This window comes from Gopherus evgoodei, chromosome 4 (assembly GCF_007399415.2).
Source record: "Gopherus evgoodei ecotype Sinaloan lineage chromosome 4, rGopEvg1_v1.p, whole genome shotgun sequence".
NCBI classification, from domain to species: Eukaryota; Metazoa; Chordata; order Testudines; family Testudinidae; genus Gopherus; species Gopherus evgoodei.
The window spans coordinates 75,563,336-75,587,348 of NC_044325.1; the positions used below are offsets into that span (position 1 = coordinate 75,563,336).

At 47.8% G+C, this 24,013-nt stretch overlaps 1 protein-coding gene across 8 annotated transcripts in view; it reads left to right on the forward strand.

Annotated features, from left to right (window-relative positions):
* Positions 1 to 7,792: 7,792 nt before the first annotated feature.
* PACSIN3 (protein kinase C and casein kinase substrate in neurons 3) overlaps positions 7,793 to 24,013 on the forward strand; it is a 31,321-nt gene continuing 15,100 nt past the window's right edge. For 5 of the 8 annotated variants that reach the window (XM_030559885.1, XM_030559891.1, XM_030559888.1 and 2 more), the window contains exon 1: positions 7,908 to 8,261. The gene's annotated coding sequence lies outside the window, so the exon portion shown is untranslated. Of the gene's footprint in view, positions 7,880 to 7,907; positions 8,262 to 8,310; positions 8,475 to 8,767; positions 8,788 to 24,013 lie in introns of those variants that run through there. The other 3 variants (XM_030559886.1, XM_030559887.1, XM_030559889.1) reach the window with 3 other exon arrangements.

The window sequence follows — 24,013 nt, forward strand, 5'->3', positions numbered from 1 at the left end:
AGATTCAAATATCTCATTAACAGCCAGCAGAAAAATATATATTATATTACTTAAATCTTAATCTCTGCTGCTTTCCAAAGAATTTTAAAAGTGTATCTGTCTAACCTTTTCCACTGAAAAACAGGGCCTGATTCAAACCCAACTGAAGTGGATGGAAAGACTCCTGTTGACTTCAGTGGCCCTGTAGTAACCTATTCGCTACACCAATACTGACTTGGACTCTAAATGCATTCTATGGGTGGCATATCCGAGATCACTTATTCACTGACGCTTTAAAAACGCCCACACCCCAATCTGGGTCTATGCTGGTTATGTACTATGTATGTATCTTGTGAATCTTGTAACCGATATTTGTAATCTCTCATAATTCAAGCCTGACCCCAGACATAGGCGCCGACTCCAGGGGTGGTCCGGGGCTGAAGCACCCTCAGGGAATAATAAGCAGGCGGCCAAGCCCCCTCCTCCTAGCCGCCTTCTCTCCCCAGCATGTCACATCCCCACTCCTCCCCATCCCTCCCAGCACTTCCTGCCCCCGGCCGCCTAACAGCTGTTTGGCAGTGCTTAGGACTTTCCATGAGGGAGGGGGAGGAATGGGAATGCGATGTGCTCAGGGGAGGAGTGGGGCAGGGGTGTGGACTTTGGGGAAGGGGTGGAATGGGGCAGGAAGGGCAGGGGGGTCGAGCACCCACCGGGCAGAGGGGAAGTTGGTGCTTATGACGCTAGATGTATAGTTCCTTCCTTCTTAACTTGTATAAACTTGATTTTAAACATTAGTTTTAATAAAAGTTTTTAAAACTGTAGTCCTATTACCTCAGACTTGCAGAAAATTGTCTCCAGCAAAGATGCAAACACTGATGTTTTAACTTCACTGCCCAGAAGAGATTACACATAGCAACCTATGGACCTTTCACTTAGCTAGAATGGAAGTAATTAATAATTATTTCTTATCAAACACTAACACTGTGCTTACTTTCACTCCAGAGACTCACCAGATTCCTTTGCAATTATTTTTACTTGTTAAAGGCCAACAGTGCTAAATACTGTATAAGGCACAAAATAGAACAGTCCCTGCCTCGGAGTTCTTACAATCTAAAAGACAGGAATGGAGAAAACAGGGTGCATTGGCAAGCCCGGACACAGGACTCACTTGAATATAATATTTTTGTTGTTTGTATTCCTCTCACGACCCACTGACAGTACAAAGGCAACCAAGTCTGGGGATCCAGTTATAATTGTAGTGTGGATGGAATCTTATCCTTATTTTTTCATCGTTTGTAATTGAGCTATAATCTTAACATGCTTACGGTCTTTTCTGCTATGTTGCAACAAGATCAGGGAGAAAACATACTTCTAACTGTGGCTTCTGACTTAGTGGTGTGGTAAGCTTGATGGTATATGTAGTACAAATAAGCCTTTTACTGCCCAATGCCTGGATCTCTGCTATAAGAAATCCAAAGTTCCTGCTTTTGTCTGACTACTTTCTTATACCATTTTAAGAGACAATAACATCACAAGACTTAGCTACACTTGCGACTTACAGTGCAATAAAGGAGGCCCGGGTGCCCTAGCTCACTCCCCATCCACACTGGCAAGGCACATATAGCGCTCTGACTCTGCGGCTACAGCATTGCTGGTACTCCACCTCAGCAAGTGGAATAACTGCTGTGCCCCCACTAGAGTGCCATGGTGCCAGTGTGGACGACCTGTCCTGTTAATGTGCTCTGATTAACCTCCAGAAGTGTCCCACAATGCCTGTTCTAGCCACTCTAGTCATCACTTTGAACTCTACTGCCCTGCCCTCAGGTGACCAACCATCAGATCTGCCCTTTAAATTCTCTGGGAATTTTGAAAATCCCCTTCCTGTTTGCTCAGCCAGGCGTGGAGTGCTCTCAGCGAATCTTTCCAGGTGATCATGCCTCCACACGCCAGATGATCCCCAGTATGGAGCAATGGTGAGGTGCTGGATCTTATCAGTGTTTGGGGGGAGAAAGCTGTCCAGTCCCAGCTGCGCTCCAGATGTAGGAATTATGATATCTTTGGGCAGATATCAACAGACATAATGGAAAGGGGCCATGACCGGCACACTCTGCAGCACAGGGTTAAATTGAAGGAGCTGCGGAATGCCTACCACAAAGCCTGCAAGGCAAACAACCACTCTGGTGCTTCCCCCGCGACCTGCTGTTTCTACAAAGAGCTGGATGTGCTACTTGGGGGCGACCCCACCTCCACTCCGAGTACCACTATGGACACTTCAGAGCCCAGTTAAAAAAGGCAGGAGGAGGAGGAGAAACAAAGCAGGAGCGAGTGTGCTGAGGAGGAGGAAGGCAACCCAGAATCCCTAGATGCATGCAGCCAGGAGCTGTTCTCAAGCCAGGAGGAAGGTAGCCAGTCGCGGCAGCTGGTGCTTAGGGAAGGACAAACATCAGAGGAGGTTCCCTGTAAGTGGCTTTTATTTTGGGAAGGAAGTTATTTGGTGGGGGCTCTTGGTGCGAGGAGGATTAGGGCTCAATGCATGCCTATATAGGGCATTGATGTGCGCTCTCACTTCGCAGTAATTGACCTCAGTGGTCTCATCCAGAACTTGGGCAATGCACTTGTGCAGGTTTCTCAGGGGAGCCACTGTGTCCTTGTCCCAGTAAGGCTAACTTGTCCATGCCACTGTGCCGTGAGGGGTGGAGGGACCATTGTTGCACACAGGCAAGCTGCATATGGGCCAGGGCGGAAGCCGCATTACAGTAGAAGACCCTCCCTTGCTTCCCAGGTCACCCTCAGTAGTGAGATATCTTCCAAGACAAACTCTTGTGGGGACAGTGTTTGGTATAGGGGCCCTCTGCCACTGTTGGCTCTCCCCATGGCACAGAAACCCAGAGGACAGTACAGCCGTGAAACAATCAATCATGCTTGACCCTGTCCTTACTCACCATTTTTGGGCACTTGTGGGTTTGTGTGCGCTTGCTTTGAGATGGGCAAATTATGCTATTGTGTAGATTGTGTTTGCCCTTAAGTACAGAGGAATCATTGCTGTGTCTGGTGTGAACAATGCTGCCTCTGTGAAGTGTTGCATTTTGCCTTTACAGATGCAACCTTGAGATCTCAGCTGTCTGTGTTATCACCTGCCAAAAGACTCCAAAGGATCAGAAAGAGGCCATGTAGACGCAAGGAAGACATGTTGCATGAAGTAATGCAGCATTCAAGTAATGAAAATCCAAAAGAGCAGGAGTGGTGGGAGAGTGAAAGAAGGATCAGACAGCAGAACGAGGAGCTCTGGCACAAAAGCGCGGTCCTCCAGCAGAAAAGCACGGATTGGCTGATAAGCATAATGGAGTGCCAAGCAGATTCTATCCAGGCACTTGTAACCATGCAGGCAGAGCACTACCACCACCACCCCCACCGCCCCGCAGCCCTTGTCCCAAAACTCTTTCCCTTTTGCCCCCATTTCACCTCCAACCCACTTTCCTCAACATCTGGGTTCTTACTGCCACCAGCTGCCTCCAACACCTGTAGCTTCACCATCCAGACCTGAAAACTATTACCCTTATCCACTGCATTCAACCCCCATCACCATGCAGTATAGCCATCCTGAAGTGCAGCAGTCATTACACAGCACTCCAGACAGGACATACACAAATCTCTGATTGTACCGTTCCCCACCCTACCCCTTTGCCCTTTCTGTTTCCCAAGCAGTTGTGTTTCTTTTCAATACATGAATTTTCTTTTCAATAAATTGATTTTTTGGCTTTGAAAACATTCTTTATTGTTGCATAAAGTAAAAGATACCTTAGCCCAGGAAAAAAACAGGCACTGCAGGTCAGTGTAGCAAACGCAGATTCCTACTAACATTGGAACCACTGCATTTCAGTCCTGTGCAGGGCACCAGACATTACTGGTGGCTTTCAGCCTCAAATTGCTCCTTCAAGGCATCCCTAATCCTTTCAGCCTCACGCTGGGCCCCTCTAATAGTCCTGCTCTCTGGTTGTTCAAATTCTGCCTCCAGATGTTGAGCCTCCAAGTTCCATGCCTGAGTGAATCATTCACCCTTCCCTTCACAAATGTTATGAAGGGTACAGCATGCAGATATAACTGCAGGGATGCTGTCATCGGCCAGGTCCAGCTTCCCATACAGAGAGCGCCAGCGGCCCTTTAAACAGCCAAAAGCACGCTCCACAGTCATTCTGCACTGGCTCAGCCTGTTGTTGAACCACTCCTTGCAGCTGTCAAGGCTCCCTGTGTAGGTTTTCATGAGCCATGGCATTAAAGTGTAGACGGGGTCTTCAAGGATCACAATGGGCATTTCGACTTCCCCTACGGTGATCTTCTGGTCTGGGAAAAAAGTCCCAGCTTGCAGCTTCCTGAACAGGCCAGTGTTCCAAAAGATGCCTGCATCATGCACCTTTCTGGGCCAGCCTACATTAATGTCAATGAAATACCCACAGTGATCCACAAGCGCTTGGAGAACCTCCCCTTCTGATTAACGTACTTGGACACTAGGTGGGATGGTTCCTGAATTGGAACATGGATGCTATTTATCAGCCCTCAACAGTTAGGGAAACCCATTTGTGCAAAGCCATCCACAATGTCCTGCATGTTACCCAGAGTCACGGTTCTTCTTATCAGGATGCAATTAATGGCCCTGCAAACTTGCATCAACATGATTCCAATGGTCGACTTTCCCGCTCCAAACTGGTTAGTGACTGATCGGTAGCTGTCTCGAGTTGCCAGCTTCCTGACTGCAATAGCCACCCCCTTCTCCACCGTCAGGGTAGCTCTCAATCTTGTGTCCTTGTGCCGCAGGTTGGGGGCGAGCTCCTCACACAGTCCTATGGAAGTGGCTTTCCTCATTCAAAAGTTCTGCAACCACTGCTCGTCATCCCAGACTTGCATGACGATGTGATCCCACCACTCAGTGCTTGCTTCCCAAGCCCAAAAGCGGAGTCCCATGGTGCTGAGCATGACCGTGAATGTCACAAGGAAACTTGTGTCATATGCATTACTCGAGTCACAATCATCGTCGGAGCCCTCAACTGGCATTAACTTGACTGGTAAATGTGATGTGCTGGCGAGACTTGACAGCATAATCCTCAGCAGTTCAGGCTCTATTTCCACAGACCGAAAGGGAAGACAGAGCTTGCAGTACAAAAAATGTTGAAAGATGGCACCAAATGTGGATGGAAATACAGGGAATGCTGGGATGCAAACTGATGCATCACAGGGCGTTGCGACAGGACCCAGAATGCCCCCCCCCCGACCCCTTCCCACAAGCCATAGTGCCAGAATGGGAAGAGGTGCTCTGTGGGATAACTGCCCATAATGCACCACTCCCAATGCCACTGCAAGTGTCACCAATGTGGATAGACTGCAGCATTTTCCCTACTTCGCTCTCCAAAGATGGGTTTAACTCACAGCACTGTACATCTGCAAGTGTAGCCAGCCCCACAGTAACATCATAGCAACTCAGTTTAGGCCAGTATATGGAAGCAAGTATGTATTCCACTAAAAATAATGAGGAAAAGCTGTGTTTAACTCTAGGGGGGAAAAAGAGACAGTAGAGATACCTATCTGTTCTAAGACCCAAACCTAACAAACAGCTCCTACCCCAGGGAAACAAAATGTCAGAGATAACATCATATTCTCTGACCTCCTATATCTGGATATTCTGCCCCCATTGAGCCACTCCTGCCCAGAGGAAAGGAAAAAGACAGCAGAGATAAAGGTAGCTACTTAGCATCATGCCACCAAATCAGAAATGGACAGTGTTGACAAATGAACACAGGGGATCAAACCCTAAACAAAAAATTAAATCCCATCCTGGACAAATGCTGGGTGTACTGAGATCACACCCCAAACACACTATGTACTGCACAGACACGGGATACATTGTACCCACCTCTGACAATTACCCAAGGTTTCTGCCCTTTTCATACTTTGGAAACACATGTAGAGTTACTAGAGTAGGTAATTTGACTAAAATGTTGAAATTTAATGGAGCCATGAATGAGCATCACACTATGCTGAAGAAAGTTGATCAACCCTCTTTTTTTAATGAAAATATGAAAAGGGAAATAATTTGCTACCTATTATTTCCCTGGAGCTAACTTAAGGTTGGGTAAGGATTTTTAAACACTCTTTGGGAAAGAATGTGCCTTAGGACAGATCAGAAACCACAGGTCCCATGTCATGCATGGGACCCTTTCAGCATGACCATTCAAGGTAAATATAAACATCAGAGTTAAGGAAACCAAAAGCTATCTGATTATCTTTTCTAGAGTCTGCATCTCAGAAGGGCCCCATGATGCAGGAGTTACCTCTAGCGCCCAGAAAATCCGACACAACTGTTGTTAATCAATCAATCAGTTCCAAGTATCTACAGACATCAGACCACGTGTCAAACAATCAGCACCAAATTACAGGGATTCTTAAGGTTCCTGGGCTGAGCTGCCCTTTCCTTCCAGCCTTAAGGTCCTCAGTCTTTTATTGAATTAATGCCATTGGGAACCCATAGTTGGTCCTGCTGTTTGAGTCCCAACTAATTTAATGAGAAACAAATTATAGGAGATGGGGCAGCAAGGCTCATCGACTCCCAAAATGTAAAACCTGCCTTCAGAGCCAGCACTAGCAATTGCTTAGGTCCCCAGGCAGCTCCGGGAGGCCTCCTATTTTAGTATGTGTTCAGATGAGGGGGAGATATTCCTGCTTGAATCCCCCAGTGGGCTAGCACCGGCACTGCCTGCCCTAAAACCTCACCCAATTGCTTTGCGGTACCGAAACTTTGGTACTTAGAGCGTGGAGGGCCAAGGCGGCACAAGATTATCTCCAGTTTAGGGACATAAAAGCACTAAGGATCTGAATTGTTCAGAAAGAGCTGATGGCATTTTCAGATAAAGGAGAGAGAACGTTGCTGACGGCTAATCAGTTAGGTAGAGCGGGGAGGCGGACAAACAGCAGCCAAAGAAGGCGATGGCGTAACTCCTCTGTCCCAGCACTAGGGAGAGAGAGCGCTAAACTATGGCAAGAGGAAAGGGAACGGCTTATCCGCTTTTTTGAAGAAGGGGAAATAACAACAACATAGGAATTTCCCAGACCTGCCCTTGGTCTCCCTTCAGCCAGCCAGATAGATTCATTGCTCCTGCAGATCAGCTAATTGGCTGAAAATAGGGTTGCCAGTTTTGGCAGGACACATTCCTGGAGGTTTAATCACATGACATAATCTTTAATGAAAGATTACTTTTTTAATTCCTGGAGACTTCACGACAATCCTGGAGGGTTAGCGACCCTGGCTGAAAGAGGTGAAAAAGTGTTGAGTAGAGCAGAAAGTCATATTCCAGATTCCTCCCTACTGATGGTCAGCCCCAGAGATGTGATCTTCTCCCAGTGGCGCCTTACCAGTAGCCAGCTGAGATTCCAGTAATGTGAGTTTCTTCAGAGCAGTGCCTAGCCGAGACTCAGGCAAATTTTAGCTTCTCACTGAACTGTCCTGTCAGGTCCCAGCTGAGACTCCAGTAAGTGAGCCCCCTTCACAGCAGAGCTCCAGGTCCCTGGGCCAGCTGAGTCTTGGGACACTGTTGTAGCTAAACAAGAGGTTGTTTGCAATGTCACCTCTTGCTCTTAAAGAATAGAAGTGGGGGGGGGGGAAGCAATCTAAACCCTGTTTAAACGTTAAGAACTATGACTAACCACGCTCCGATGCCAGCGGCTCCTGGGCCTCCCTTAGGAATAGCACCACTCCCTGCTGCTCTTGCCCACTCCATGCACGTGGTTTTGCTCTTATCCTCAGTGTGGACAGCACAGCCCCACCTGCTGTCGGGCAGCGGCCTGGCTCATCCCGCAGTGACAGCCGACTAATTGCATCAAGAGCTCCAGGAACTAGGAGGATGGGAACGTGGTGAGAGTTCTGCTGCCTCCCCGCCTAGCGCTGCTCCAGCCCGCACTCCCTTCCCGCTGTCCCAGGCCTTCGCATGTACCCTCCAGCCGCCACCAGCGAGACTCCTTTGGAATCCCCGGGGCTGCCTGGGTCCGCCCAGCTGGGAGCTCCTCGAGCTAGGAGGCGGGGCGGGGGACCTTGTGTCCTGCAGCCTGAAATAAGGGTGGGGAGCTGCTAGAGCTGGAAGGCGAGGGGCAAAGTTAGAGCTGTGAGACAATCCAATCTGCAACTCGCCCCACCGCAGGCAGGGCAGCCTGCCTCGGGAACGCTCTGGGACGCTGCCGAGCGGGACTCCCTTGCAGCAGGGCTAGGAGCCGAAGTCCCTAGGGTAGCAACTAGAGAGGTAAGATGCAAAGAAATCTACCTCCGGACTGCACTGAAACGGGGGTGGCTTAACGCTCCCCGCGCTGCCGGAGCGGGGCTCCTATCGGTTCGTTCCCTTGCCCTGGCGAAGGGCAGAGCAGAGGCCCCTTCGACTTTTCTCCCCTATGGGGTTTCTCCACTCCGCACCCCCAAACAGGGCGCTCCCCCGGGCTCTTTCCGGACCTGTTCCCCGGTAAGTACCAGAGCTCCCAGGGCGCTGGCGGCTTAGCCCGGCCTGTTCGGCCATGGTCGGAGTGGAGGTAGGGAGGGGTGGTCCGGCCCCGCCTGGGAGGGAGGCAGTGCGCGGGGGAGCTGCACTTAATGGCAAGTGGGCTGGCGTCTTAAAGGTAGAAGTTTCCTAGTGGCATGGGGGGAAGGAGGCCACCCCCCTTCCCGGCCTCCTGCTGTCGGTAGGGGACAGAAGGCGCCGCAGTCCGGATCTGCGCTGAAACCCCCCCTTGGCAGGGACTTCGCTCTCCTCCGCTAGGCTGGGCTATCGGCCGCTGGTATGTGCGCCGCAGGCTCTCTGGTTATTGCTGTGCTCTGGGCAGTGGAACCCCGCCATCCCCTCTGCGGGAGCGGTGTCCTTTTAGTGTCCGGCCCCAAGGGGTATAATGAGGGTGACCCAACAGTAAGTGGAAAAATCAGTACTGGGTGACGTGGGGGAAATAGGCGCCTATATAAGACAAAGCCTGGAATATAGGGACTCTCCCTATACAATCGGGACATCTGGTTACTCTAGGTATAATGGAAGCATTTGCCAAGAGGTTAATTGGAGACCTCAGGCTGATCTGCCCTTACAGTCCAGCTGCTGAGGCAACCCACCCCTCTGCCTCTCCCCTGGGTGGAGGTCTCGGACACCACCCCCACCTCAGCTCCCGGGCTCAGAACTAGCATGTCCGCATCTGAACAAGGTTCCCCAGAGCCTCCCTTAGTGCCTGTGCTTCTACGCAGTTCCCTGCTCCCCGTCTCTCCTCCCCCGGAGACTCCTAGGGTGGGTTCTCTGTGGGAACTCCCCCCCCCCCCTTTCTGTTTGGAGCAGGCTTCTCTCCTTTACAGTCAGGGAAGGGGCGGGGGAGAAAGGGACAGGGCCCTTTTGTGAAGACTCCATGCGGAGTCGCTTCCCACACTGAAACCGGAGCTGCAGGCCCTGGAGTCTGGCAGAGCCTCTGTTAAAGGGATAGGCATCCGCCTGCCTGCTGCCAACTGGACAGTGGGGTGGTACTACCATGGTCCTGATACCTTTATCGTATCCAACTAGCTGCCGCTAGTCTCCTAAGGTAAATGTATTGAAACAACAGCAGACCACCTAGATCCCATCCAGTCCTTAGCCCAACTCCCACTAGACTGTGGAAATAGGGGCTGCGTCCTATACCCATTCCCAAAACAAATAGGCCTCATCAGTGTGCTACCCATTCCTCAGGTCCAGCTGGACCCTTTGGTTTTCTGCCCCTCCTTAGGCATTCCCCTCCCATTAGCTGGGGACATCCTCCTCATATTGTAAATTCCTGACTCCCAGAACTCAGGGAGACAAGTTAGAATTATGTGCTGCAGAAACTTTCACCACTCCAGTCCTTGCTTAACTGTGGCCACTGATCTTGCATTTGTCCTTTCTAGGGCTGAGTGGTGGATCTGTGGTGGTGGGAAGGCTGAGAAATATTTATTTTGGGGGAGTAAGAGGAGCAGTTCTTTTTAACCTACCTGTTTTTACCATCTGGTAACTGCATAAAACCCCTGGGACTATCATTTCCTCTTTAGCGCATTAACAAATATGGGATGTGGGTGTACTGGGTGCTCACCACCAGGTTTTGTGTGTGCCTTGAGAGCACAGACCATCTATGGGTTTGTCATTACCCATGGCAGAAGGAGTCAGACTCCTCAGCAGAAACAGCAACAAGTGCAGCGATCCTGGCCCAAATACTTTAACCAGTTTGTCCACTTTCTGTGCCAACTATGTATTTTTTGCCTGTTGCACTTCCCAAGCTCTGAGACCTTTTTTTGTTGGGGGAGGTGAACTTCTGTACTTGTTCTCTGAAGTTCCCCATGAGCTCCTGAGCCTCCTTTTCTCCCCGTGCCCCCCAGAATAAAAATAAATCTCTACCCCAAGCAGAGTTTTTCTGCCTTCCAGAACAGAAGCTGAACTAGACGCTCAATGAAGCTCACTAGGAACTATTCCACTGCTAGTCTAATGAAGATACTATTATAATTTGCATACAAAACCATAAAATTCTTCCAACCCACTCTGGAATTTAAATGTAGCTGAGAACTAGTTGTCTTACAAGAACTCAGATAGTTTTCTGTTTGTAATAGGAATAGCATTTTAACCTGCTCTGCAGAAAGTAAAATGACTAGAGCACTGGATTCTTCTGTCTCTGGGTATGGGCTGATCTCTAGGTGGGGTCAAAATGGAATTTCCTCTAGTGCATTGCACAACTAGGTACACCTTGTGTCGAAGGATTACCTGACTATGAAGCATCAGACATTCTCACTGACAAACTGTCACCTAGAAGATGAACCAACAGTCTGTTTTGTTTTGGCAACTCCTATATTCCTAATATCTACTTCAGCAGAAGAGATTGTGTTCCTTGAAGCATCCTCTTGCCTTCTTCCAAGCTAAAGTTTGAGGAAAAGGATAAATGTGAGACTGAGTGGCCTGCTGTTCTCCCCACTCTGTGCCTGCTGAGACTTTTACCTAAGAGCTTGCTCTTGTCCGTGGCTTGTCTGCATTTGTTTTTGTGAAGATTGTTTCCTTACTTTCCTGTGCAATGAAAAGAGTCCTAACAACTCTATGGCAGCCAGGCATAGTGCTGACATCTATTTCCCACTTGGGACTCTGTTATGCAAGTGAATGTTTTGACAGGATTTAAGATGGGATGGACCACACAGGCTTGTGGACTCTGTCAACACAATAGAGAACTCTGGGGCAGGTTGTTGGCTGGTGAGTGGCCATTAGGATTTTATGTATCCAAGCCATAAGAGTGTGAAAAAATTGTTCTAAGTGAATGGAATCCCCTCACTGGGAAATATGTCTGGTGTTCCTAGTGAAGATTCAGAGCCTTGTGGCTTGTGCAAGAGCCCACTAAAATCCTGTGTACTGGGTCTGGGTGGACACTGGCTCCAGATTCTACTTCCTTACTCAAGGTTGTCATACCATATGATACTGTCTTCCTGGGAGAGGGTTGCAAAATTGCATGGCCCAGTTATCGTGAAGCAAGTGAGGATATTGGGTAAGGCATCATAATCTCATTTGCTGTTAAATCAAATATTCCGTTGTGCTACCCTTATCAGGTGTGCTCCAGATGCTTTGATATGTTCTGTAATTAACAATAGGTATTGCCCCGCTTGTCTGTTTCAGGGATTACAAAGTATTTGTTGCTTGAGCTATCCCATTTGTGGTGAGTAGTGTCTGGCATCTTGGCTTAAATAAGTCTTCCAGAGCTAAAAGTGAAAATCTCTACAATTTGAGATAAAGAGCTAGGTTCGCCAGCTGAGAGTTGTAATAGACTGACTACATTTCCATCCTTTATAGATCGGGAACTGAGGACAATGGGTAGCATGGGTTATAGGTGCATTGCAGGTGAGAATTTCTGGGATCTGCCTAAACAATAATGGTGATGAATAATCCCAGAAAGAAGGGCAGGATTTTAATATTTATAAAAGTGGATCTTTCTGAACAGGCAAATTTATTACTGCTTACAGAATGTGAGTGTACGTGGCACCATAAAGGGGGAACTGCGCAGACAGACAAAGGCTGCTCCCAAAATCTTAGTCTAAAGGCCTTAGCAATAGAATACAAAATGGAATAAGAAGGGTGTCTAGTGAGTTGTGTGTCTGGAAGTATTTATGAAAAATGTGAATTTAGGAGCCTCTTTAGAGGAGAGGAAGGAGGCTGGTGTGCTTGAATTAGGAAGCTGTTGCAAGATGTCTAACTGCTCTCCACCCTTATGCAGCACAGTTATTGTCCTAATGGAATGTCCCAAATGCTGCCTGTCTTTGTGTGCAGCTGAAGTTACTGCACCTACAAAGAGATGGTCCTTATGCTGCAGAAAGTTTGGTCTGTTCATTCCTGTGATTAGTCAGCTTTGTTTCACTGATTGATACAATAGTTTCAAGCTCCCTAGAGCTGTGGGCTGAGGCAGTATATGTTACTGGCCTCCTAATCATATTTTTGTCCTATAATAGTTCCATCTCTGCATGAATTGCACTAATGGATTGAGCCTTCCAGACTTCTGGGAGGCAGAGTATTATCCAGTGGATGCCACTAGGACATTGTAATCTGCCAAAGGTGACCTGTAAGAGACACCTGAGAGGATTTAAAAACTCCTTTAGCCTTAGTAACATCAAATCTGACTTCCTGGTTCTTCTTGGAGATATCAGAGGATGTTTATTTTCAGTTCTTGCATCTTAACTGAAGCAGTAGGGATGTTTTAAATATCTAATAGATGTCCTTTTCCAAATACTAGTTCTTGAAGTTGTTAATGAACCACCCTCTTCTTCCCCACAACTAAAAAAATAAATCCTTTCCCTCCACCTTTCTGTTGCTCAGTTTTCTCTCTTGACTCTTGTGATGTCATTTATTTCTCTAGTCCTCCAATCACCACAGTGTCTTCAGGGCAGATAGTTTAAACTTTTAAAAACAAAAAAATCAGGGAACTTCTGAGGCAAAAAACTTTCTAGGGCACTTAATTGGTTAGAAAGAAGCAGAAAGGCATAGTTCCAATGTTCTCTTTGTTTGCAGGTCCTCTTTAACACTTTTTGTGATGCTCACACTAAGTGATGCTCTTCTGTATTTTTTTTAACCCCTTAATTCCCCTAAGGTTTGGGGCTCTGCCTGAGAAACAGAGCTGATGCTACGCAGAAGCAGACTTAGACTGTGTTTACTCTGGCAACTGAACGACAAAAGTTTTGTCTTTCAGAGGTGTTAATCCACCTTTCCCCCCGAAGACAAGAGTTTTGCCAACAGCAAGTGCTGCTGTGAACAGCGCTTTGTCAGCAGGAGCGCTGACAAACAGTAGCTATGCTGCACACCTTTAGCGGCCTGGCTGTAGCGACACAGCTGTGTCTCTGAAAGCTGCGTAGTGTAGACATAGCCTAAGCAATTGCTTAGGTTCCTGAGCAGCTGCTTTTTTAGTGTGTTTGGGGGGCCAAAATATTCCTCCCAATGGGCTGGCATCCCCTCTGCTGAGGAAAAAAGATCAGGGCATACACCTGTTTGAGCTCCAATCCAGACTAGTTTAGAATGCCCTGTATGGTCTGCCAGAGAAGAGTTTGCTCTCCTCCCCCAGCCCCTTTTAGGGTGTGTGGTGTGTGTTTGTTTGTTTTTTACCTCTGACACTGCTTCATAACCATGGTCAGCTACAAACTGTTTGCATGGCTCTCTCATTAAGTTATCCCTTGTAGTTGGCCAGTATCTTTCATAGCCCACATCCAGACTAACCCGCGGCATCGGCGGGTTAAAATCGATTGCTTGGGGATCGATATATCGCGTCTAGTCTGGACGCGATGTATCGATCCCCGAGCGCGCTTACATTGATTCCGGAACTCCATCAACCCGAACGGAGTTCCGGAATCGACATGGAGAGCCGCGGACATCGATGCCGCGCCTTCTGGACGGGTGAGTGCCTCGATTTTAGAAATTCGACTTCAGCTACGTTATTCACGTAGCTAGCTGAAGTTGCGTATCTAAAATCGATTTTAATACCCTAGTCTGGACGTGGCCATAGTGGTACCTTCTCTTTTAGGGTAGGCCCAGTCAGAGGTGATGCCAAACTCTACCTATTTCTTCCTGAGGGGGCTCCTCAGAGGCCAACAGTAGATATCTGAGTGGGTACCTCTGGCAATGGCACCATTCTCTCATTTTTAATGTAGCCTTCCCACTAGGAGACTGTTGCTGAGCCAGTGCCTTATTAATGTTCCTTGTCAAGATACTAAAAGCATTGAGATCTGTTTTCTACAGTTCTGAGAAATTAGGTTTGGAGTAGAACAGAGGTTCTCAGGACAAATTATTTGGTTGCCTCAGAGTGTGGCCACCAACTCTTGCTGGTGGCCACTCTCACACTTTTTCCTAAAATACTCAATTAGCTTTAGGAAAAACAAATAAGTATGCACATATACATGTCCAAATCATTGTAATTTATTATTGCTAGCTGGGAAGTCTGCTGTGAAAAGCGATATTAACAAACATACAAGTATCACTTTTCACAGCAGACTTACTCAGCTCTGGGAAGTCTGGGGACAAATTAAGCCCTGGATGGGGGATCGGGGGAGGCAGCAGGGGTCAGGAGCAATGGGCGGTGGGGCAGAGCCTGAAGCCCCAGGGCTGGAACCCAAAGCCTTGCAACCTGAGCCTGCTTTCCTGCCACCACTGGGCTGAAGCCCAAATCCTGAGCCCCACCACCCCTGGAAAGATGGAGAACTCATCATCTGCCCAACCGTTGCTGGAAGCCTGAGCAATCAACACCAAGGCTGTGCATCCAGGAGCATGCAGCTACGGTGGCCACATTTTTGAAATGCTGGAGTAGAATATCATGGTACCAGCTAACAGGGGTCTGTCTCTGTAGGCAACAGAAGGAATAAGTGGGATCTCATGATGTCCCAGGCTCTCCTGGTAGATTGGTTTGCTGGGAACCTATCTAACTTTTCACCCCCTATAAGTAAACTTTTTAGCCTAGAGGATTAGAACAGCCAGATGGGTAACTGGGCAGCATACAAGCTGACGGAGTTCATAAGTTTCCAGTTACTAGCTGGCAGTGATGATTGTGATGTTGCACTCTATATGTTTTATGGAAATACGTTGATGAGTATGAATATGATGTGACTGGAATATGCTTTATGCAAAAGGTCTCTTGTAAGGTATAACAAAGGTTATAACCTACTGAATACATTCCTCCTATTTGTATGCATGTATCATTCTTGTACCTGAAGCTAGAAATACAAAGTATAACTCTGAGGCCCTATTGTAATTATACAAAGTGTGGGCCATTTAATGGAGGTTTAGAATCTTGATGGCTCCATTGGCCAAGACAATTGGTTGTAAATGGTTTATTTACCTGCAAACCTTCCTGTGGGCCAACCCAGGGGGTGGAGCAGGACAAAAGGGGCTGCCAGTCATGAGAGAACCCCTGCTCACCACCTGAAATGTCTGCTGGAACTAACAAGGATTGTACCAGGGGAAAGGATTGGGCCCAGACTAGAAAGGAGTCTAGTCTGTGAAAGAAGCTTATTGGGACATCTCTGAGGGTGAGATATTATCTTAACCAGTTTCTTAATCCATTAGGCTTAGACTTGTGTGGTCTTGCTTTATTTTGCTTGGTGACTTTTTATTCTATCTGTTTATTACTTGAAACCACTTAAATCCTACTTTTTATACTTTATAAATTCATTTTTGTTTATTAATAAACCCAGAGCAAGTGATTGATACCTGGGGGAGCAACAGATAATGTACAGCTATCTGTGTTATAGAGGGCGGACAATTTATGAATTTACCTGTATAAAGTTATACAGAGTAAAATGGATTTATTTGGGGTTTGGATCCCATTGGGAACTGGGTGTCTGGGTGCTAGAGACAGGTAACTGCTGAGCTGTTTTCAGTTAAGTCTGCAGCTTTGGGGATGTGGCCCAGACCCTGGGTCTGTGTTGCAGTAGGCTAGCATATTTGGCTCAGCAAAGCAGGGTTCTGGAAGTCCCAAGGTGGCAGGGAAAATGGGCTCAGAGGTAATTTCAGTACATCAGGTGACAGTCCCAAGTGGATCTCTGTGACTTAACCCGTCACAATGATATCAATGGTCTTGAATTTAATCCTGCCTCTGCCACTGATCTGTTTGACTGCCCTAGTCAAATCACCTCTGTGCTCTGCAGATGGAGGTAGTACTTGCTTTCCTCACAGGAGTGCTGTGGGTACTGGTAAACTTGTATGCCACATTTACAGGTGACTGAACAATGGTGCTTGGCAATTTTTTTGTGCTGTCTCTTCTAAAGCAGAGCCCTTCCTGTTGGTGTGGATGCGGATGTGGCCCTTGCTGTGTAGAGCTCAGAGGTGGGGCTTTCTGCATGCTTTTTGATAAGGGCATGTGAGCCTTATGGAAGGTTGGGAGATGTGTCATACCACATTTCTCATTTACAAAACAATTAATTACAGGCACTCCTGGATTCATTTCCATCTTTATTTAGCCCGCTGGTATTTTCAGTCTGCTCTTTGCTCTGTCCTTGCTAGAGGGGCCTGCTCCATAGGCTGCAGGCCTGAGTGAAAGCCTGGTGTTGGCTTTGAGTAGACCAGAGGGTGCTGTGCCAGTGCTCCCAGAGCCTCAGAGAGAGAGACACTCACAGAAGCTGTCTTGTTTAACTGCTGTGTGCTGTGTTGCCTTCCAAATGGAGGTGTCTGGGCATATGAACTAGACTAGTGAGCAGACCTGGAAGCTTTTCCAGAGAGGAAGCACTCTATTCATACTGAGAAGTAAGGAGGGTCAGGGTGGCTCTATCCCAAATGCAAATAGAAAACTGGTTTCTCCAGCTGTGGGATAGTCTTGTTCAGCAAGCCAAGCAGAAAAAGCTTGGATTGTACTAAAGCTTCCCAGTTCCTGCTGGCGTTGCAGGCTGGGCACTGAAAAGACAGGGCAAGATTCTCTGCTCTGGGGGTTGGGCTGAGAGGGAAGAAGCCACATTTTGGTGATGCTAAACAGCTGAAATATCTTTTTGCAGTGTGTGCTTCTCAGAGATGTCTGTCCCATTTCCCTGTGTCTATTCTGATAGTTAGGAATCTATGGTGGATGGTAACACATGGGATTTAAATTTGATGTTTGCCCTTCAGGCTGAAGACTCTATTTCAAAAAGGTCATTGGGCCACTATAGATACTTAAAGGTCGAAGCAGATTTTATGCCTTGTTAGATTCCCTTTGCACTTTTCAGGCAGCATAGAGATAGCAAAAAACCCTTCTGACTTCCCTGAATGGAGCGCAACGTAAAATCTTGGTAGGCAGAACATGAGAGTTTGAGTATTTAGAAAAAGAAAAAAAAATTAGCCCAATTGCTAGTGGCAGTGCCGGCTCAACCCTGCTGCCTAGGCACACTTTTTAGGGCAGGGGTAGGCAACCTATAGCACAGGTGCCGAAGGCGGCACGTGAGCTGATTTCTTCTGTGGCGCTCACACTGCCCGGGTCCTGGCCACCAGTGCAGGGGGCTCTGCATTTTAATTTAATTTTAATTAAGCTTCTTAAACTTTAAAAAACCTTATTTACTTTACATACAACAATAGTCTAGTTATATATTATAGACTATAGAAAGAGACCTTCTAAAAATGTTTAATGTATTAGTGGCACGCGAAAACCTTAAATTAGAGTGAATAAATGAAGACTTGGCACACCACTTCTGAAAGGTTGCTGACCCTGCTTTAGGGACTACAATCCTATAGATGCTCCCTCCTTATACCAGTTTCATATCCCTCCAAATGAGAAATCCCAGTTTCAATCTTGTCTTTGATCCTGCTTTTCTTTAGGTGTGTCTTAGGCTCTCTAGCTTTTCCGTAACCTGTAGAGGAGAAAAAGAACTCTGAGTTGTGCAGGGAACCAGGTGAACTTCAGGAAAACCTTGGTGTTTGACGTCTTTCTTCCAGGCTGTTATCTCCATTGTGTGAATGTTTGAGAGAAAGGTGCACTTCAGTGAAAAACACACGGGTAGTAAATCAAGTGGTTGCCAGGCAAAGCCAATAGCCTCTATGACGTAACTGCTGATAATAGGAGGTGCAGCTGGTAAAGGCTCTCTGAATTTGTCAGAGCGTGACACAGTCACAGACTTGGTCTGAACAACAAAGAAATCCTTAATGATAAAACTTCCAAATGGTAACTCAAATGACAAGTCAGTGTAATGAGAAGTAAATGGAAATAGTTATTACTTAGAGGATGTAGTAGAGGTTACTTGCGTACATGGATGATATAAAACTGAGGGTGGATTAACATGCAGTGAAATTTCCATATTGAAAAAATGGGCAGAAAAGACTCATGAGTAATTTTAAAGAACGGTATGAAGTCTAATGAAGGAAGAAACCATGAATGCCCAGGTCTAGAAAGGGACTAACCAGGCAGTGTTTGTTGTGGAGGATTATTTGAATATGGCCTGTGTGCATAAAACTTTTCATTACATAAAGATCCAGTCCTTGCCCTGATGGTCTGGCAAGGTGACTCCATCTCAGTGGAATATTTGCCTTCTGGAATGAATAGGAGTTTCCAATGTAAAAACAACCACAAATTATTCTGCTCAACCTGGCACTTGTCAGGATGAGGCTGGAGCACTCGTCTCTGTTTGGAGAACCTCACTCAGTTCACAAAACAACGTGAACAAACTGGAGAGTTTGTAGAGGAGCGGCACCAAGGATAAGCTTCTTATTCAAGGGCTGTATGGAAGTGGACAGATGCTGCCCACCCTGGTGGTCAGAGGAGATCCTTTTACTGCTCTCAGGCAGCTCTGTTACAGCATTATTCTCATTAGTCAGTGAGTGTGGACAAGCCCATGGATTTGTGCTGTATTAGGAGAAATGTAGGTTAAATATTGGGGGAACAAGCTGGAGCAGGAGCAAGTTGCCAAGAGGGAGAGTGACAGCCTTCCCTGGAGCTAGTCAGGGTTTGGTTAGATACCCGCCTCAGATAGTTTGGGGATGAAATCACTCCTGTCACAATACAGAGGGATGGAATAGATAACTCACTTGAGATCCCTTCCAGCTGAAATGAGTCTAGAGGCTGGTATGAATTCACTGGCAAGTTTGATGCTAGCTGACACTGATTGGTAGGGGTGGGAAATGCACAGGATAGAAGCAAACAGCTAATCGAGCAAAAGAGACAAACAGTGGAGGCTGCATGCATGGAGGGTTACTTGGTATGAGTGAAACCCTCTCACAGTCATAGAGGGGAAAACCGGTCATGGGTGGCATCTGGGAAGCAGCATGACTAAGTGGTGAATGTAGATGTTGTGGGGTAGAAACCATGCTATTTGGGTGGCCCTGTGTCACAGCACCATGAGGATTCAGGGGGCCTGCGGCAAAGCAGTTTCAGGGGCCCCTTCCATCAAAAAAGTTGCAATAGTATAGAATACTATATTCTTGTGGGGGCTCCTGTGGGGCCCGAGGCCTGGGGCAAATTGCCCCACTTGCCCCCCACTCTGGGTGGCCCTGCTGTGACAGTAGGGAAGTGATAGTGCAGCTCTTTGAAGCCTTGATGGCACAGTTCTGACAGCTCCACTTTGCAGATGCCCACAGGGCAGCTGTGTTTGGGACCACGCACTGAATCTGTGTGCTTCTAAGGTCCCCTTAGTCTGGGCAGGGTCTAGCTGTAGCCTTTTACTCTTGTGGGAACACTTTCCCGGCACAGACTGTCTGGTACCTCTCTTAGGGAATGAGACATCACGGTCAAGCTGCCCTGGTCCTCCAAGACACCCTAGTTGCTCAAGCACATCCACTCCAGAGCTCCGCCCTCACGGATACTCTAGTTTAGAAATTGCTCTGTAAAGCTGTCACATGTCCCTGAAGGGTGAAACTATAAACCAATCATACTTCTGTTATAGACCAAGCACAGGAGGTCTGTGGAAAAATAATAAACACCTGTACATGGTTCCCGCCCTCAGTACTCACTACATTCTTTGGCTTTGATATTGCCTTCAGGGGCTCCAGGTCCCTCTGCCTGGACCCCACTCTGGTCCAGCCTTCTCTCCCCTGACTCTTGCAGCAAGCTGTCTTAGGGGTTCTCCAACTTCATTGCATTGCGACCCGCTTCTGACAATAAAAATTACTACATTAACTGAGGTGGAGGGTGGGGGCAAAGCTCGAGGCCTGGAGCCAAAGCCCTCGGGCTTCATCTTTGGCCCTGGGCTCTAGCAAGTCTAATGCCAGTCCTGGCGATCCTATTAAAATTGGGTCATGACCCACTTTGCGGTCTCGACCCACAGTTTGAGACCCGCTGCTTTGGCTTGTTTGGGTTAGACAGTCAAAAGGCTCACCTGCTCAGTGAGCATACCCCTGTTTTTAACAGCAGCTTTTAACATCTCTTGTCAGTTTTTTTCCTTTCAGCTGAGGATTTTCAGTTGCTCCAACCCTACCCTGCCCCCCCTCCAGACAGTTTGGGGAGGACTAGTTTCACCCAGACTCCAGCCCTCCTGTTATTCTAGGCAGCTTCCATCTGAATGGAAGACCATTCAGATTAATGACTGTTAACTGTTGCTGTTGCATCTCCCTAGCTCTGGTTGGGAAGATACATAACAAAAATTGTGTTAGCAAATGGCTGAATCAATATATACTGCAGCATTCAATGAAAGAGAAATTTCAAAAAGTCAACCAAAATTCCTAAGTTTTACATAGACAGATTTCCCAAACTGTCACCTGACATGGCTGCCCCTGGAATAATGGATTAGCTCTCGTCTCCATAACTCAGGAAAGCTGTGGAAAAGGCAAAAGTACCAGAAAGCCAACCCAAGGATCAGAGGAGAGACTGAGACTAAGGACTTGTCTACAATGCCACTTTACAGTGCTGAAACTTGCATTGCTCAGGGAAGTGTTTCTTCGCACCCCGGAGTGAGAACGTTTCAGCGCTGTAAAGTGGCAGTGTAGACAGTGCTACAGAGCTGAGAGCTGTGCTCTTAGCACTGGTAGCTGCTCCCCTCGTGGGGGGTGGGTTTGTGTGTGGGTTTTTAACAGCTCTGGGAGAATTCTCTCCCAGCGCTGATGCCACAACTATGCAGCCATGTTAAAGTACTGCATAATGTTGCTAGTGAAGACATACTCTATGTCCGTATAACTTATGTCATTCAGGGCTGTGAAAAAAACACCCCCAAGTAACCTGGTCATTCCCGATAACTCCAAAGTGAAAGAAAGGCGCTCCTGTGTCAGGCTTGGTCTACACCAAAAAGTTATATCAGCATAAGTACATTGGTCAGGGGTGAGAAAAACTACACCATGACCAACATAACTATGCTGACAAAACCCCTGGTAGTGATGCAGCTGCAGCAGTGCATGGGGGGCTTCCATTGACATGGTTAACTTTGTTCAAGGTGGTGGTGTTTCTACACCAACATAACTTCTTCTGTCAGTGTAGGCGACGTGTGCATTATGAGCCATGCTGATATAGTTATGCCGGTGTAGTCTTCGTAGTGTAGATACACACCCAGACAATAGAAGAGAGAGCAGCAGCCTGAAGCTAAAGGAGGATTTGGACATGAGGAACAGCTTTTGGCAATGAGAGCAACTTGAGGTAAGAATGAGGATTTTCAGGATTATGGGGCATGTTGCAGTCTCTCTGTTTCAGGAAGTTGTCTGTTGAAGTTGTGGAGGATACTACTGCAGAGAGTAAAGCTAACTCCCAACGTTCAAGAGAAGTTTGAGTTCGCCGCTTGCAGGGGTGGCTCCAGGCACCAGGGCACCAAGCGCATGCCTGGGGCGGCAAGCCGCGGGGGGCGGCCTGCTGGTCATTGTGAGGGTTGCAGTCAGGCTGCCTTCAGCGGTGCACCTGTGGGAGGTCCACCAGTCCTGCGGCTTCGGCAGCAATTCGGCGGTGGTTATGCCAAAGGCGCGGGACCGGCAGAACTCCTGCAGGTGCGCCGCCAGAAGCCGCCTTTCTGCCGTGCTTGGGGCGGCAAAATACATAGAGCTGCCCCTGGCTGCTTGGCCGTGTGAATTTGTCCATTCCAGTGCCAGAATCTCCTAACTTTGAAAGAATGTGGGATTCCTTCTGTGTGTCTTGCTGATGCACTGCAATCCTTGAAACCCGATGTGGATTTGTCTGACCTCAGCAAGGTGTCTTTTTCCGCTAGCAGGCTGCTGGAGTGACCTTTGCATGTACCTACTGCTCTGGACTAAATGCTGTGTCTGTCTGTCTCTTTCTCTGTATCTCTCGTTCTCTCTTCGCAAGCTGGAGAACCCAGCTGAAAATCTTCTTTAAACTGGACTAGGCAGCTTTGGGAGCTCCAGTTCCAAGGGAGCATCTGGGAAATATTGGCTGCTAGCTCCTTTCCCAGACAGGTGACTCCACCAAGGGTGTGATCTCTGGATTGGAATAAACACTATGTGAAAGTCTGCCCCGCCCCAGCAACAAGGATGTCCCATGCAGTCACTTAATATTCCCATTGCTTGTGGGATCTCTGCATTATCTGGCATCTTGACCAGGCACCCAACTGAGTAGCTGCAAGCTAGAATGGGGACCTGGGCATGCCCTGCTGGAAGTGGGTAAGTACTGTGTGGCATTTACAGGAAGCTGCTGTGTAGTGGGAATATAGAACACATCACTAGCTCAGAGGAAATCCATGTTTACCAATATTCCGGGATCTGCTGGGACCAGGAAGTCTCTTCTGGCACTAGACGGGTGGAAAAGATAAAGGGCTTTCTTGGCTGCTGGCCTGTAGATAAGATGGCAGGGCAGGCCTGGCTTTCATTGATAGTCTTCTATCCAGCCTGCCTTAAAGGTCACAACTAACTATGGAGGCTTGAGGCTCAGTATCTCATGTAAGTTAGTTCACTCTAAATGTTGTAACTGTGGCCGAGAGTACGGTAGGGACAGTGCCTTCACCTCTATCTGGTATAGGGCTAAGAACTATTTGGGGAATCAAACCAGTCACAAAGGCCCTGTTCCCCCTGAAGTGGAACTGAGATAGACATGGCCTGCTCCTGACAAACATGGGCTAGGCTTGGCTTCAGTGTCTGATGTGGAAATGACTTAAAAACAAGGGAAAACCATTTCTTGTTAAAGATGTCTGGCTAAACTGGGCAGACTAAAATCCCAGTTTCTAGATAGGAACGACTTGCATGATGACCCTGTGTCTGGCAGTAACTGGAGTGGTGTGTGGGAAGGTGGGACAGAACACCTAGTGGGGCAAAGGCTGTGCTCTCCCACTTGTACAAATCCACTTCAAAGGTGAAGCTCCTGCAGAGCTGCCTTCCAGAATTAGGGGAGTTGGGAGGGTGAGAATGAACCTTCCATCTCAGTATGCCCCTCACTTTACTGAATAGAAAAGTTCAGACCTCGTCCACAATGATCCAGCAGTCCAAGGAGGCAATCTAAACAATATACCCAGATAGTGCCCTAGGCACTCAGAGGGTGGAAGTATCGAAGGGTGGTGCACAGGGAGGAGGCTTTCTCTGTCTGCCTTGGGTAAACACTCACAGTGGCTAAGGATTCCTGATTCTTCCTGGAAGAAGTAGAAGATGGTGTTCTGGCATCCTAAGCCAGAGAGAGTTAATGCATCACAGGGATGAAGGCATGAAGATGGGTGGGAGACAGATGCAAAAGCAGTGGATAGGGGTATGAGCTGAGTGAAGGGGCTATGGGCACACGTGGGTACTGGGCTGTTGGTATGCAATGCATGCAGAGTCTGGCTATTCCTTCCCTGTGAGAGAGAGGGAGGGGAGGGGGCAATTCTGCAGTTAGCCTCCTTTGCCTACAGTACTCTAGCCTTTGCCTGTCTTGGGGAACAGACGAAACTGTCTAGGGTCAGCCAGTCTTGATGTAAACCAGGCCTTTTTTCTGTCATGGGCCATTGACCCACAGAAAAAAATCAGTCGCAGGCCACTTACCTACCCAGGGTAGGGGGTGCAGTGCTCGGGGCTTCCCCCCCTGCAGTGGGGTGAGCCAGCACTTGTAACTTCAGCCTCGTGAGTGGGGGGAGCACACCGAGCCTCGGGGTTTCCCTCCCACAGCGGGTCCAACCAGCACTCGTAGCTCCAGCCCTGCGGGGTGAGGGAGGGCGGAGGCTCAGGGCTTCCTC